At 32.9% G+C, this 12,593-nt stretch overlaps 1 long non-coding RNA gene across 4 annotated transcripts; it reads left to right on the top strand.

Moving 5' to 3' along the window:
- Positions 1–5,360, top strand: LOC109851086. 4 transcript variants are annotated; one of them, XR_002249692.1, is made up of 9 exons: positions 1–68; positions 160–241; positions 873–1,044; positions 3,545–3,746; positions 4,042–4,119; positions 4,435–4,505; positions 4,705–4,790; positions 4,864–5,202; positions 5,338–5,360. It is a non-coding gene; the product is annotated as an uncharacterized LOC109851086 (long non-coding RNA). The 4 variants fall into 4 exon arrangements; XR_002249691.1 differs by having other exon boundaries at positions 4,701–4,790; XR_002249693.1 differs by lacking the exon at positions 4,705–4,790.

Below are 12,593 nucleotides of genomic sequence, written 5' to 3'. Positions count from 1 at the left end.
GGAAAACCGAAAAGATTTGATCTTGGTGAAATTTGGCGTATGGAAATGGCTAGTGTTCTGTTTTATTGGTAAAATTTCCTTTGTTTTGACTTTGAGTTTTTAGAGATCAGAGTTTAATGGATTGTTTCACTGGAATTTTTTTCTTCTTGGAACATGCAGGTGGTGAAGTCATCTTTGATAAGAGGTGAACTGAGTTGAGTTGGGTTGAGTTTGGTGCGGACGAATTGTGTGCAGATAAGAGGTGAAGTCATCTTTGATAATGTATTTTGATCTTAATTTTGGGTTGCATGAAGAATTGGCTTGCTTTTGTCATGAGAGAAGATATTAATTGATTAGATTTTCGGTATAATATGATTTTTCTTGTTGACTATTGGTTTTTTTGTTATTATATATATGATTAATTTCCAAGCTATTAGTTTCATGCGCATTGCATTGGCTAGTTTATTTTGGGAAGGGGTCGTAATTTTTTAGGTTATTGATTGTTAACTAAAATATTTGGCATGATATAATTTACTTCTTAGGCCACACGATGTGATTTTATCTAGGAATTCATTATGAGTTATCTTCCAACCCTGGAAAAACATGACTTCACTACTAATCAGGCTTGATGAATTAGACAAATAACATGTTTATGGGGTTTGCCACCTCTGATTGTGTTGATCTTTTCCTTGATGGTAAAATTGGATAGCTCCTTATTTTTGTGCTTTTAACATTATAACTTCCATTCTCTGTTCTTTTTGTGTTCTGAATTGTGCCTTTAAGTTTGACTGTTCTATCCTCTAGCAGTCTGTTTTCTATGGTTTAAAGTGCAAATAAGAATTTTCCAAAGTTGGAAGTCTTATTGACATCCTGCTTTTGTCTTGCTTTATTAGTGCTGAAGTACTTGATAGCCACCTCTCTGCTATCCAAAGGGATCATGAAAAGAGATCCCTGATTGAGGAGCAAAGAATAAAGGACGATGTAGCTATTGAAGAAGCCAAACAGAAAGAAAAAGCCATATATGAGGAAGAAGTGAGGCGAGAAAAGGCTAAGGCCAAAGCAGAGGTCAGTTTCATATAGTTTATGCATGGAAAAGTATAAATAGAAGCAAGCACTTCTGTATTATATGCTAGCTATTGATGACAGATTGAAACTAATAAAGAAACTAGGGCCTTATTTCATGCATAAATAAAATGAGTAGCAATTTGGATAATAATCCTAGGAAGTTTCTGATTCAGTAATGCACCGAATTTTGAAGGTAATATGGTAACTGTATGTTATCCATCTTTTTTTAAAATTACTTTTTAATTCTTTTTTTTCTTTTTCTTTTTTTTTGTTGCTTACAAGGTGATATTTTATCTACAACAACATAACCTTTATCTCACACTTTTGTGCTATGCTATATGTATCATTTTATCCATTCGGTTTTTCAAACAAATTTCCCTCAGCTCTATATATTCATTGTGCTTCTACTGTATTTGTTTTATTTTTCACATTGGTTTTATGGTGCCAACGCATTTAACTCCTAACTAATGAATAACAAGAAAATAATTACTGCAACGTTTGCCACCTAATGCTACATTGTGACATTCACCAACGCAAATAACATGAGGTTGAACATTTAATTAACTAATACATAGCCTTTACCTCACACCTTTGCGCTCTGCTGTATGTATCATTTTCTCCATTCGGTTTTTTTAAACACCATATCCTTAGTGTTAGCCCTTATGTTTTGATGATGTTTTACAACCACCATTAACGGTACTAATGGCTTATTGAGTACAAATGTAGTAAATTCATTTATCAAGCTTGTTAGTGCCATTTATGGAGGATGGATGGAATATATGCTACAACGATGATATCCAAAGGAGGAGGAGGCATACTGATGAAGCAATGCTATTTCAAGAACAACAAATTCATATAGAAGCTTCATCAAAATTAAAGCTATATCAAGACTCCAGAACTTTATTCTATGTGAGGATATTAGCTAGTTTTTTATTTTTTCTCTAGTGCTAGAATGTAGGCAAAGGGTTACTGATCTTACTTGAAGCTATTGGGAATCACACACACGTTTTTTTTCATACTTATGTTTTTAAGTGTTTTTCACAAAATACTATTTATCACAAGTATGAGGACCTATCTGCAAAATTCTTTTTCCAAACAGTTTGTTTTTAGTATTAAAAATATTTTACAAAGTTTTATAATTTTCAGAGGTCAAATAAATATTTTACAAATATTTTAAGTTGAGTCAAAAATCAATTTCAGCAATATATCAGAAAGCGGTCGACCGGACCGGTCGACCGCTCCCATGATCATTTGCCAGTGTTTTATATCAGAAAGCGGTCGACCGGACCGGTCGACCGCTCCCATGATCATTTGCCAGTGTTTTTCCAGAGAGGTCGTCGGTCGACCGGTGTGGTCGACTGAAATCTCGATTTTTCTATCGGTCGACCGCGCCGGTCGACCGAGGATGGCTCTGCTTGTTTTTCCAAGTTTTCAACGTTGTTCGCGGTCGACCGAATTTTCGGTCGGTCGACCGAAGCATTTTTTCGGTCGACCGAAATTTCCTTTGGTCAACCGAAATTCTCTTCGGTCAGCTGTGACTTTTTTAAAACGGTCATTTGCCTAGAACACTGTGCTTTCACTTAATGGTGTTTGGCACAGTCTGAGATAAGGGTCTGAAAAGGAGATTATTTTCCTATTTGAGAAGATTGGGTTTTGTTTTTAAATTAATTAAATTTCCTCTATTTAAACCCCAGACTTCTTCTTCTTCCGTTTCCCTAACGTTTGCAAAAACCAGAGAGACTGCTGTCTTCCTGAGAGAATTTTCAAATCTGTTTTTCTCTGTGGTTTTTGTGTGTGTTCACTTCCAAGCTTCAGTAATTCTTCTCTTTGCCATAGGGGCTGTGTAAAGAGAGTCTTGCATCTTTTCTTCTGCTGTGTGAGTGAGATCTTGTGTAGATCAACTGTGAGGGAGTGTGATCTGTTGAGATCAAACTGTGTAGTGAGAGATCGTGTGAGATCACTGTGTAGACGAAGTTCCGGCTTCCAAACCGGGTGTGTAGTGGATTTCTCCTCGAGAGTGGGGAGCGGGGACGTAGGTCAGCGGGCCGAACCTCGTTAACACATCGCGCGCCAAGGATAACGATTCCTAACTCTATCTCTCTTACTTTGATTGTATTTCTGCTTTGTGGTTTGCCTATATTTAATTTTTATTGCATATTAGAGCCTCTTAACCCTAATCACCCCCCTCTAGGGTCCAACACTTAGCAATATATATTCATTGTGCTTATACTGTTTTTTGTTTGTTTTGTTTTTTTGTTTTTTTTTGTTTTTTTTGCATTGGTTTTATGATGCCAGCATATTTAATTCTTAACTAGTGCATAACAAGAAAATAGTTACTGCAATGTTCGCTACCTAATGCATCATGGTGACATTCACCAATGCAAATAACATGAGGTTGTTTTTTTAATCGTAGGCCATTGTCCAAACAAACTATCACTGATGTTTTTCTAGATTAAAGTAGCTCTGAGAATCTTTTATTGAATGCCAAATTTTGATACAGGCGAGAGAAAAAGCTACAAAATTAGCAGAAGAACGAAGATTAGCTCTCGATACTGCAAAAAAGGAGGCTGAAGAAGCTGCAAGAAAGGAAGCTGAGAGAGATGCTGCAGAAGCTGCAGAAAAGGCAGCTCAGAATAAGGTCGGTAGTAGTGCACAAAATGCAAGAGAAAGAAAGGAAGGAAGTTCATCTTCTGATGAATCAGGTATTATTAGCTTTTGATATTTGTATTAATATCTCTCCACTGTTGGGTCATATGATTATGATGAATCAGGTATTATTAGCTTTTGATATTTGTATTAATATCTCTCCACTGTTGGGTCATATGATTATGTTTGTCATGACAAATTTGTCAGTCAATAGATTTGGAGCTGGAGTTATTTAGCTCTTTGTTCTCTTTATCTCTCCACTGTAGGCCCTTTTACAAATCTTGTTATTTCACCTCTTTGTTGACTGTCTTTCGTAAGTAAGCTAAATATTCTTCTACTTCTTTATGGCAGGGATTAAAGTTATGGCTGCAGACGCTGCACTTAAGTCAGAGGCAAACAGACTAAGAGATTCCTAGTATACCTCAGAAGGTTATCTCTCACTTTCGATGCATATTTTCTCCTGAAACAACATTATCTTTTGCCAGAACTAACTTTAGTGAAGTTGGACTTTCTTGATCTTAGGTAATTTTGGGCCAAGTGCAATCTGTTAATAGATAACTTTAAAAAGAATGTGGCCTTAAAAGAAAAAAATTTACTTATCTCCTTAATGTGACCATCAACACTGGCAATGCGTTTGATATGTTTTTGCATTTGTTTAATTTTGACAGCCTTATTTCATTTCCTTCAAATTTTCTTGTAACTAATATGTAAACTCTACCGAAACCGTTTGTGATTTACTGGCAGGAATTTGAAAAATATGGACGAAAGATGTTTAGGATAGTAAGCCAAATAACCGGGACCTTTGAGGCTGTCAGGTGAATGTAGTCATTTTTATACCTCAAGAATGGAATATTTCATTATTTTTATCTTGTGTTTATTTTGTTTTATTACTTATTACATTTGAATGTCCATTGGAAGTTACATCAAATAATTATTTTATCCTATTATGTTGTAAATCACTTTACTGTTGTCTAAACTCTTTATGCCTGTGAACCACTTAATGTGGCAAGTCAGGAAATCCACCTGATGTGGCAAAAATGTTTCATGAAACTTGAAAGAAAGCTAATGAAACACTAGATACTGGGGATCAAGATAAATATGTAAGTATAATATGTGTTTAAGTTTGATAATGATGCATTATATAGTACTAACATATAAATTTAATTTTTATAGGATGAAATTATTCAAATCAAACAAACAAACCCTTCACTTTTTGACATTGAGATAGTTGAGAAAATCTGAGGGAAGCAATCTCATGGTCACATCACTATATTTGATGGCGGGACAACTTTGAAAGATTTGAGAGGACCACTCCCTAGTCGATCTGATCTGGAAGCACAGGTTATAGAAAAAAAGAGAAAGAACCAGATGCTTCAACAACGGCTAGATGAGCAGGAGCAACAACAACAAAGGATGTTTGAGTTGGAGTCACAAGCGAAAGCTATGCAAGAACTTTTTTTTAGGCAATCACCTTCATTGACTCCTCAAACTCGAGAACGTGTGCAGGATTAGGTAATTATTTTTTTATAAAATCTCTTATATACTTTTATGATTGACTACTTGCACTAAAAATATGATTTTTATTTAATAAGATAATATTTGCTTATTTGATAGTTTTTAATTATGTGATTTTTTTAAATTTTTCAGGCTATCCATGCAAGATTAGGATGGGGGTAGCTCGAGTCTTCTTTTGACGATGATTAGAGATGAAAGAATATGTCTTCCCAAACTTTTATTTTAATTTGTTTTAGATAGTTTCATGTATTTTTCTTTGAAACAATTAGGATATTAACTCTTATTATTAGTATTGAATATTTGAGGATGGTGGAATTTTATTTACTCTTATTATTAGTATTGAATATTTGAGGATGGTGGAATTTTATTTATTGATGTTATTAATGAATGAAAATTTTATTTTCCCTCTTATTCATTATTAGGTATTTTTAATATATTTTTGTTGTGAATCTTAGTGTCAGGTTGAGAATAATATGATAGTTGCCTATGAATGAAAAAATTATTATTAATGTAAATTAAAAATTTGTAGTCTACAATGACGGTTTTATAAATCGTATTTTGTTCATCAACGAAGGAAAAACACTATCGTTGATGGTTACTAATTATCCATTATGAGGACTTTTACGACGATATCAAACCGTCATTAATTAGTCTTCAACGATGGGAAAATATCCCCGTAACTAATGGTAACGACGGAAAAATATCCCCGTAACTAATGGTAACGACGGGAAAATATCCCGTCACTGATGTTAACGACGGGAAAATATCTCCGTCACTGATGGTAACGACGGTGATAATTACCGTCGTAAATATTAATGACGGTAATATGTTCCGTCGTTATAGACTCTATAACGACGGGTAGTATATCCCTTCATGACCCTTTAGCGAAGAGGGCTTCAACGACGGGTGACGAAGGGATTTTCCCCCGTCGTTAGCATACAATAACAAAGGTTTTCAGCTCTTTAACGAAGGGGAATCCCTTCGTTAAAGATGTAATTTCTTGTAGTGAAAGCTTCTTTTCGTACATTAATACCTTTGACAAGTGAGCTCATCTTGATATCTCAAACAAATTATCATGAACCCCTCCAACTTCCATGTGTTTTATTTCACTTCCTATATAGTCTCATTCCCAAGTCCCTCATCTACCACTTTACATAACAAATACTAGGTCAAATCAAATGATTAAAGTGTTCAAGTTCTACTTTTTCCCTCTACTACTCTTCTTTTCTCTGCCAATGCAAGAAAATTGAAGGAAGACGGGGAGTTCAAATACTAAAAGACCCACTTCTGCCATTGAGGCAATCTCGGCATTAGCGGTGAGGTGAATTTGGTGAAGGTGGTTGGAGCTATCTTAGCAATTTCTGTAGTATGGGTCGGAGATGATGTCAGAGGAGGCAGAGGAGCTAGGTTCGATGAGCAATTGTGTTTGATTCGATGAAGATGGTGGGTCTAACAAAGGAAGTAGTGGCATGTAATTTGATCGATGAAGGGGATGTGGATTTGGAGGTGATGATGAAGGTTTCGGTAGAGAAGGAGGGTGTCAGAGGAGCTCATGATGAAGTTGGAACATGAGTTCCGCCCATTCGTATTTTTTAGTACTTCTGTGCATGGATAAATACATTTATTTTATCTAAATTGAAGTTTCAGTGTGGTGTGTGTTGTCGTGATAGGAGAAACTCATTCGTATCCACATCTCTTTGTTTCTTTTCCATCTTATATATTGGGGTAAATTGAGGCAAAAAGATTTAGGAAAAAATATAATTCCACAAAAAGAGAGACTTTTTGTGTGCGATAGTCACCGAGTCTATCATTTAATGTTAAATTTTTTTGTCATGTATCATTTGCTTTAGGATGTGTAGTTCTAATTATGTTGATGTGTTTCATATAAAATTTTGTGCTACATATTCTCTATGGTTCACTGAAGATCCCAATAAAAGGACAACAAGTGTATATACATGCATACATACATAAACTATATCCCTTCAAAAATTTCACATAACATCCAATCTTATATTTAGTATAGTTAGATATATAGTTTTAAACTACAGTATAAAAAGTTTATACTGAAGTTTAGGTATTGATATATAATAAACTTTATATCTATATTATATTATACATTATACTATAATTATAATTATAATCAAATAAACATGTACACTTAAAATTAATGTATGATCTAAATAATTGCCATAATTTGATATCTTTATATTATACTAAACTTTATATCTATAGTGTATTATACATAAATAAAGAATGTATACTAAAATATATTTTAATATATCTATATGTAACTATACTATAATATATTTTATAAACTATACTATAACTTTGAATGGTACGTTTGTTATAACTCAAAGCACATTGTTATGGATGTGGATTAACATGACTTTAATGTCTGCATGACTTTAATGTCTAATAACATATACTAAATGCAATAGGAGTTACATTTTGTTATTAATTTTTATGTGTCATTCAGTTATTTTGTAATAGTATCCAAGAGTCACTCTTTTATGGTTCAAAAATTAGTAATGAATTCTGATAGTCTTTATTTGTAGCTATAAATATTCTAAGCATATGATGAAAAGAAGTAGATAGTATATAATCTTTAGATAAAATTGTTATTTCACTTGCTTCTAATTCCTTTTTTTTTTGCCTTTTAGAAACTACAAATGATGAGGAATTTTGATATAGTACATATCAAGTTTATATAATTCTACCTTCTCTTGATCCATCATGATAAATATTAGTCGACTTTATTTTGTCACTTAATTTAATCTCATGTGATTTTTGGGTACTTTAGGAAAATTTTTAGGATCTGTAAATGAGGAGAGATTACACAGTTTTATGTATGTTGTGTCTGAATAATTTCATCTTCTTTTACTTCATCACGTGAATTAAATTATATGCTCATTCTTGAGAAAATTTTTATAGTTTGAACCAGAGATGAATATTTTGAGAAGTAAGGTTATTTGAAGATTGAAACTAAGATTTGTGAGAAGTTCCCATACTTAACCCCTTAAACTTCCAATTAATTATTTATTAAAAAGAAATTCCAACTAATTAATCTTATAATTGATCTTCTCTCAAACAAATTCACGATCAGGCTTCTCAACTCTCCTCGGGTCTAAATTAATGAATAATTTAATCGATAAGTTGGTGTATAAAGTAAAGGAATGTAGGACAAGACCTATCTATTTTAGTTTTAACCTCTGATCTCTTAAAAAATTATGAGATTGTAGGTCATGGCATTGATCGAAGCTATGCATGTAGCATTGATGATGGTGTTCAGGTACTCATCAATGCAAGGGTGAAGAAGTTGTTTACTGGAATCTTTCATCAGATATAGGAAAACAACAAAGAATAATAATAAATAAATATGACTATATTGTAGATAAAATATAACTTTAATTGGAGTCTCTTCATCATTTTCCGTTTCATGGAAATAGTTGAAAACATAATCAAGTTTGTACACATAAATCAGAAACTCAAAAGTCTCAAACCTTCGCTCTTCTCTCTCTCCTTCGGTTACTATTCAAATTCTTTGATGCATCCCCACTCTCTCTATCTTCATCAATGGGAAATTAATTTATAATAATGGTTATTATTATTATTATCCTTATCATCTTAGATGCAACCCCAAATCAAGTTTTTAGAAAAATATTATGCCCTCTCTTCCATTATCTCTTCAAATCTCAAATTTTAGTGCATCCGGAAGGAAACAAATTCAGTAAGGTGATTATCAAAAAAAATAAAAAATAAAAATGGATATGAGTTGTGCAAAATTTTAACTTTGATTTTGATTTTAAAATTTCTTTGCTTATATCCTCTTTTTCTTGATTCATACCTTTCTTTGATGTTGTTCCCTATTATCAACATTTTTCTTACTAGAAATAGTTGAACCCATGCATACAAGTTGTTTGTTGATATGCTCACGTATATTAGTAATATCCCTTTTGTATCCTTTGCTAAAACTTCAAAAACTAGAGTTTTAATAAAATGTCACGGGTATTGTAGTAAATATTATTTCTTTGAGAAGAAAGAGAAGAGCAAGTTGTTTTCGCAGAAGGAGAAGAGGAAGAGGGATCTTTGGCAAGCGAGCAAGGGGAAGAACTATGTGGAGGAGGAGAAAAGGCTTTTGAGGGATAGTGGGATGTATTCTGGTTTCAATGTGTAATTTATATGATTAATGTTAGGATGTAAGTAGGAAATGATAAAGTTTGTGAGCAATATTACAATGGCCTAATATTATTTTAGTAAAATTTAATCAGACTGGTAGACTAATATATTTGAGAAAGTATTATAGAAGGGACTTTCCTGAAAGATATAGGTCACGCAGAAATTAACATGTTTCTTCTAAAAGCCTTATTAGATCCATAGATTAGGTGAAGACTTGCTAAAGTGACACAAGCCTATCATATATGATGAAGTTGTACTCACGTTGTGTGGAAATAAAAAAAAGGGTATTTATTCACTTTGGTACCCTAAAATTTGCCCATTTTTATCAATTTGGTACACCTAATGTACTTTTAACACTTTAATACCTTAAATTTTCTTACCTATTTCACTTTGATACTATTTATTGGAACATATTTGGTTTGTTCAGTATATCATGTAAAACTCCTTATAATACTCTAATTCAAACATAACTCAGAACGAAAAAATCAACACAATGTAATAAAAATCACACAATATCAAAAAAATTAAAAAACTAAAAATCAACATCAAACTTAGCAGTTGTAACTTTGGCCTAACACTCTCTATTGAGGAGGATAGTTGATAATATTTGGTTATTTTGTAATTTGTTTCAGAATTGACTTACCTTTTTTTTTGCTTTTAGCATTTCTAGCTTTGGCCTAACGCTCTCAATTGAGGAAGATAGTTGATAACATTATTGTTGCTGGTCTGCTGAGGATTGTTATGCCTTCAAGTTAAGAGGGTTCTTAATACACATTCATTATTTGTCTCTTCCAAATGTCTGAATATCATCATCCTATATCATTGCATGATTTGATTCTGATTGTAGCCTGAATAATACTTGTTTTTCATATTTATTTAGTAGAGTAATGTATATCATTGATAAATAAATGATGTGTTATTCTGGCTTGTATATCATAGTTTATTTTCTATTGCTGATGATGCACCCACTGTACTATCACTCAATTGATCCCTAAATGTAATTTTATTGTTTAAACATTGTAAAATTTTAGCTTCTGTCCATATGTTTGCTCCATTGTTTACATTCAATAAATTTTTACAACAACATTTCCTAAATAGAATTATAAAGTTAAAATAAATCTAAAAATTTTTACCACGTGCATTGCTCGTGCAATCCTTAACATTTAAAAGTCCACCTTTTTGTAAAGGAGATTCCTAGCAGATTGCGGGCTACTCGAGGTGAGCAGGTCGTGTCTCGATCCGTGAGATAGTGCTTCGAATTTTGAAATTCGATCTCGGTCGTTGGCTAGAATTTGATCCGACGATCTAGGTTTTGGCAGTTGTAAAGTCAGCTACCTATATATAGGACCAAGGGCCTAAGGGCAACGGTTATTGCCTTTTGAAATTCCCTCTAGAGAACTCAGAACTTTTCCGCTCGTCTCTTCTGGGCGATCATCTCTGCAATCTCCGATGGCATCCGAGCCTCTGGATCGTCGAGCTCTCATGGCGGAGATCCATTCCAAGGTGACGCAGTCCCAGATGAGGATACTCTCTGGGAGGTTTGACATCCCCAAGGAATACGATCTGATGGCCCCGAAGAGGTCGGAGGTCATCTATGATCATGGGCCGGAGCGGAATCTACTCTACTTGAGGCACTTAGAGTTTGGTCTTCGGCTACCCCTACATCCCTTCCTCAAACAAGTGTTCACATCTCTAGGGGTTTCATGTTGTATTCCTTGAAAGGTATATAGTCCATTAGTTTTAGCTACAAATAATTTACACAATAATTCTATCTGAAGAAGAAAAGTGCAACCTATTGAGGTTGAAACCTTTACTACAACTTTAGAGATGAGTTGCTTTACTAGATCTCCAGGGATGAGTTCCTTCAGTTGCATTTTCTACCAAAAAAGAACATTGTGAGGAAGCAACTAGAAAATTAAGTATATATTTGAGTGATCTCTACATATGCTATCAAATTAAGTATGTATCTACTCCTATATACTTAAAAGGAGAATCTAATGGCATACTATTTATGCTACAGTAAATGCTGAAGCATGAACATGATATCAAATTTGTTTCTTTGCACTCGAGGTTACTATTCATGCTACAGTGATTTGCTATTGCTAAACAATAAATCAAATCTGCTCCTCCATACTTGAAATTATTATTCAGACTATAGTATTTTACTATATTATGAACAGTAAAGCAAATTAGATATATTAAAACTTGGATGAAGTAGATATTATTTCTAAATTAAATGTATTTAAACTTGGATCCTTCTTTCAATTATAGAGAAGTAGATATGATTTCTAATTTTAAATATACAATAATCAAATCAAATGTAAAACATAAGGGGAGACAAGTTCAAAGTGCAGTGCTTAAAAAATAGAGGGTCATACTTTGCACGGGGTGCACGCTAGATTAACTTAATTAAATATAAAAATTATAGAGGTGGTTGTTCAAGGTACTGAATTTATTTTGTAACTATAAAATGATAGTCTTTTGTTTAACCTAGTCAATGAAATCAAGGTACATAGCTGATCAAATAAGCAGTTAAAGCCTTGAAGGGTTTATGTCTCTTCATTAGTAAAATATTTTGTCTTAGTTTTTATTTGAACTGAAAATAGAGCAACTTGATCTTTTTAATCATAAATTTCTATATTTCCATCTTAATGAGGATGACTACACAAAGAAGAGAGCTTTACAAAGACGTGTCATAGGAAGAATAATTTTATCATGTCTTATCTTTTCAGAGAGATATTTATTAATCTTGTTGGTACAGTTAATTGCATATATTTTTTGGGATGAAGTATGTAGAGCAATACTCTTATGTCTTAACTTTTCAGAGAGATTTTTAATCATCTTGCTGGTATAATTAATTTTGCATATTTTTTAGGGATGAAGTATACAAATATCTAATGATATATTCATATTTGTATCTGATAGGATTGCTACAGCTATTAAATATAGATATAATTTTTATAGTTTTGGTAGGACAAAGATACAAAGACAAACGTAAGTTCAATATCTAGATCCAAATTCTCATATTTGGATATACATATGTAGGTCATATAATTGAAATTATATGGGCAATGGATTGGTGGATCTACGACCAATTTTGGAGATCCACGGTTATACTTATATATATCAAACACATGAACTCTAATTCAAGAAATTTTCTTTTATTTAAATAGGTCTTGTATAATACGGTTCAAATATTCCCCAATATTATC

Source organism: Asparagus officinalis, chromosome 7 (genome assembly GCF_001876935.1).
Source record: "Asparagus officinalis chromosome 7, Aspof.V1, whole genome shotgun sequence".
Lineage (NCBI taxonomy): Eukaryota > Viridiplantae > Streptophyta > Magnoliopsida > Asparagales > Asparagaceae > Asparagus > Asparagus officinalis.
The sequence above is the reverse complement of the archived record's forward strand: the minus strand, read 5'-3'. Positions and strand labels throughout refer to the sequence as shown.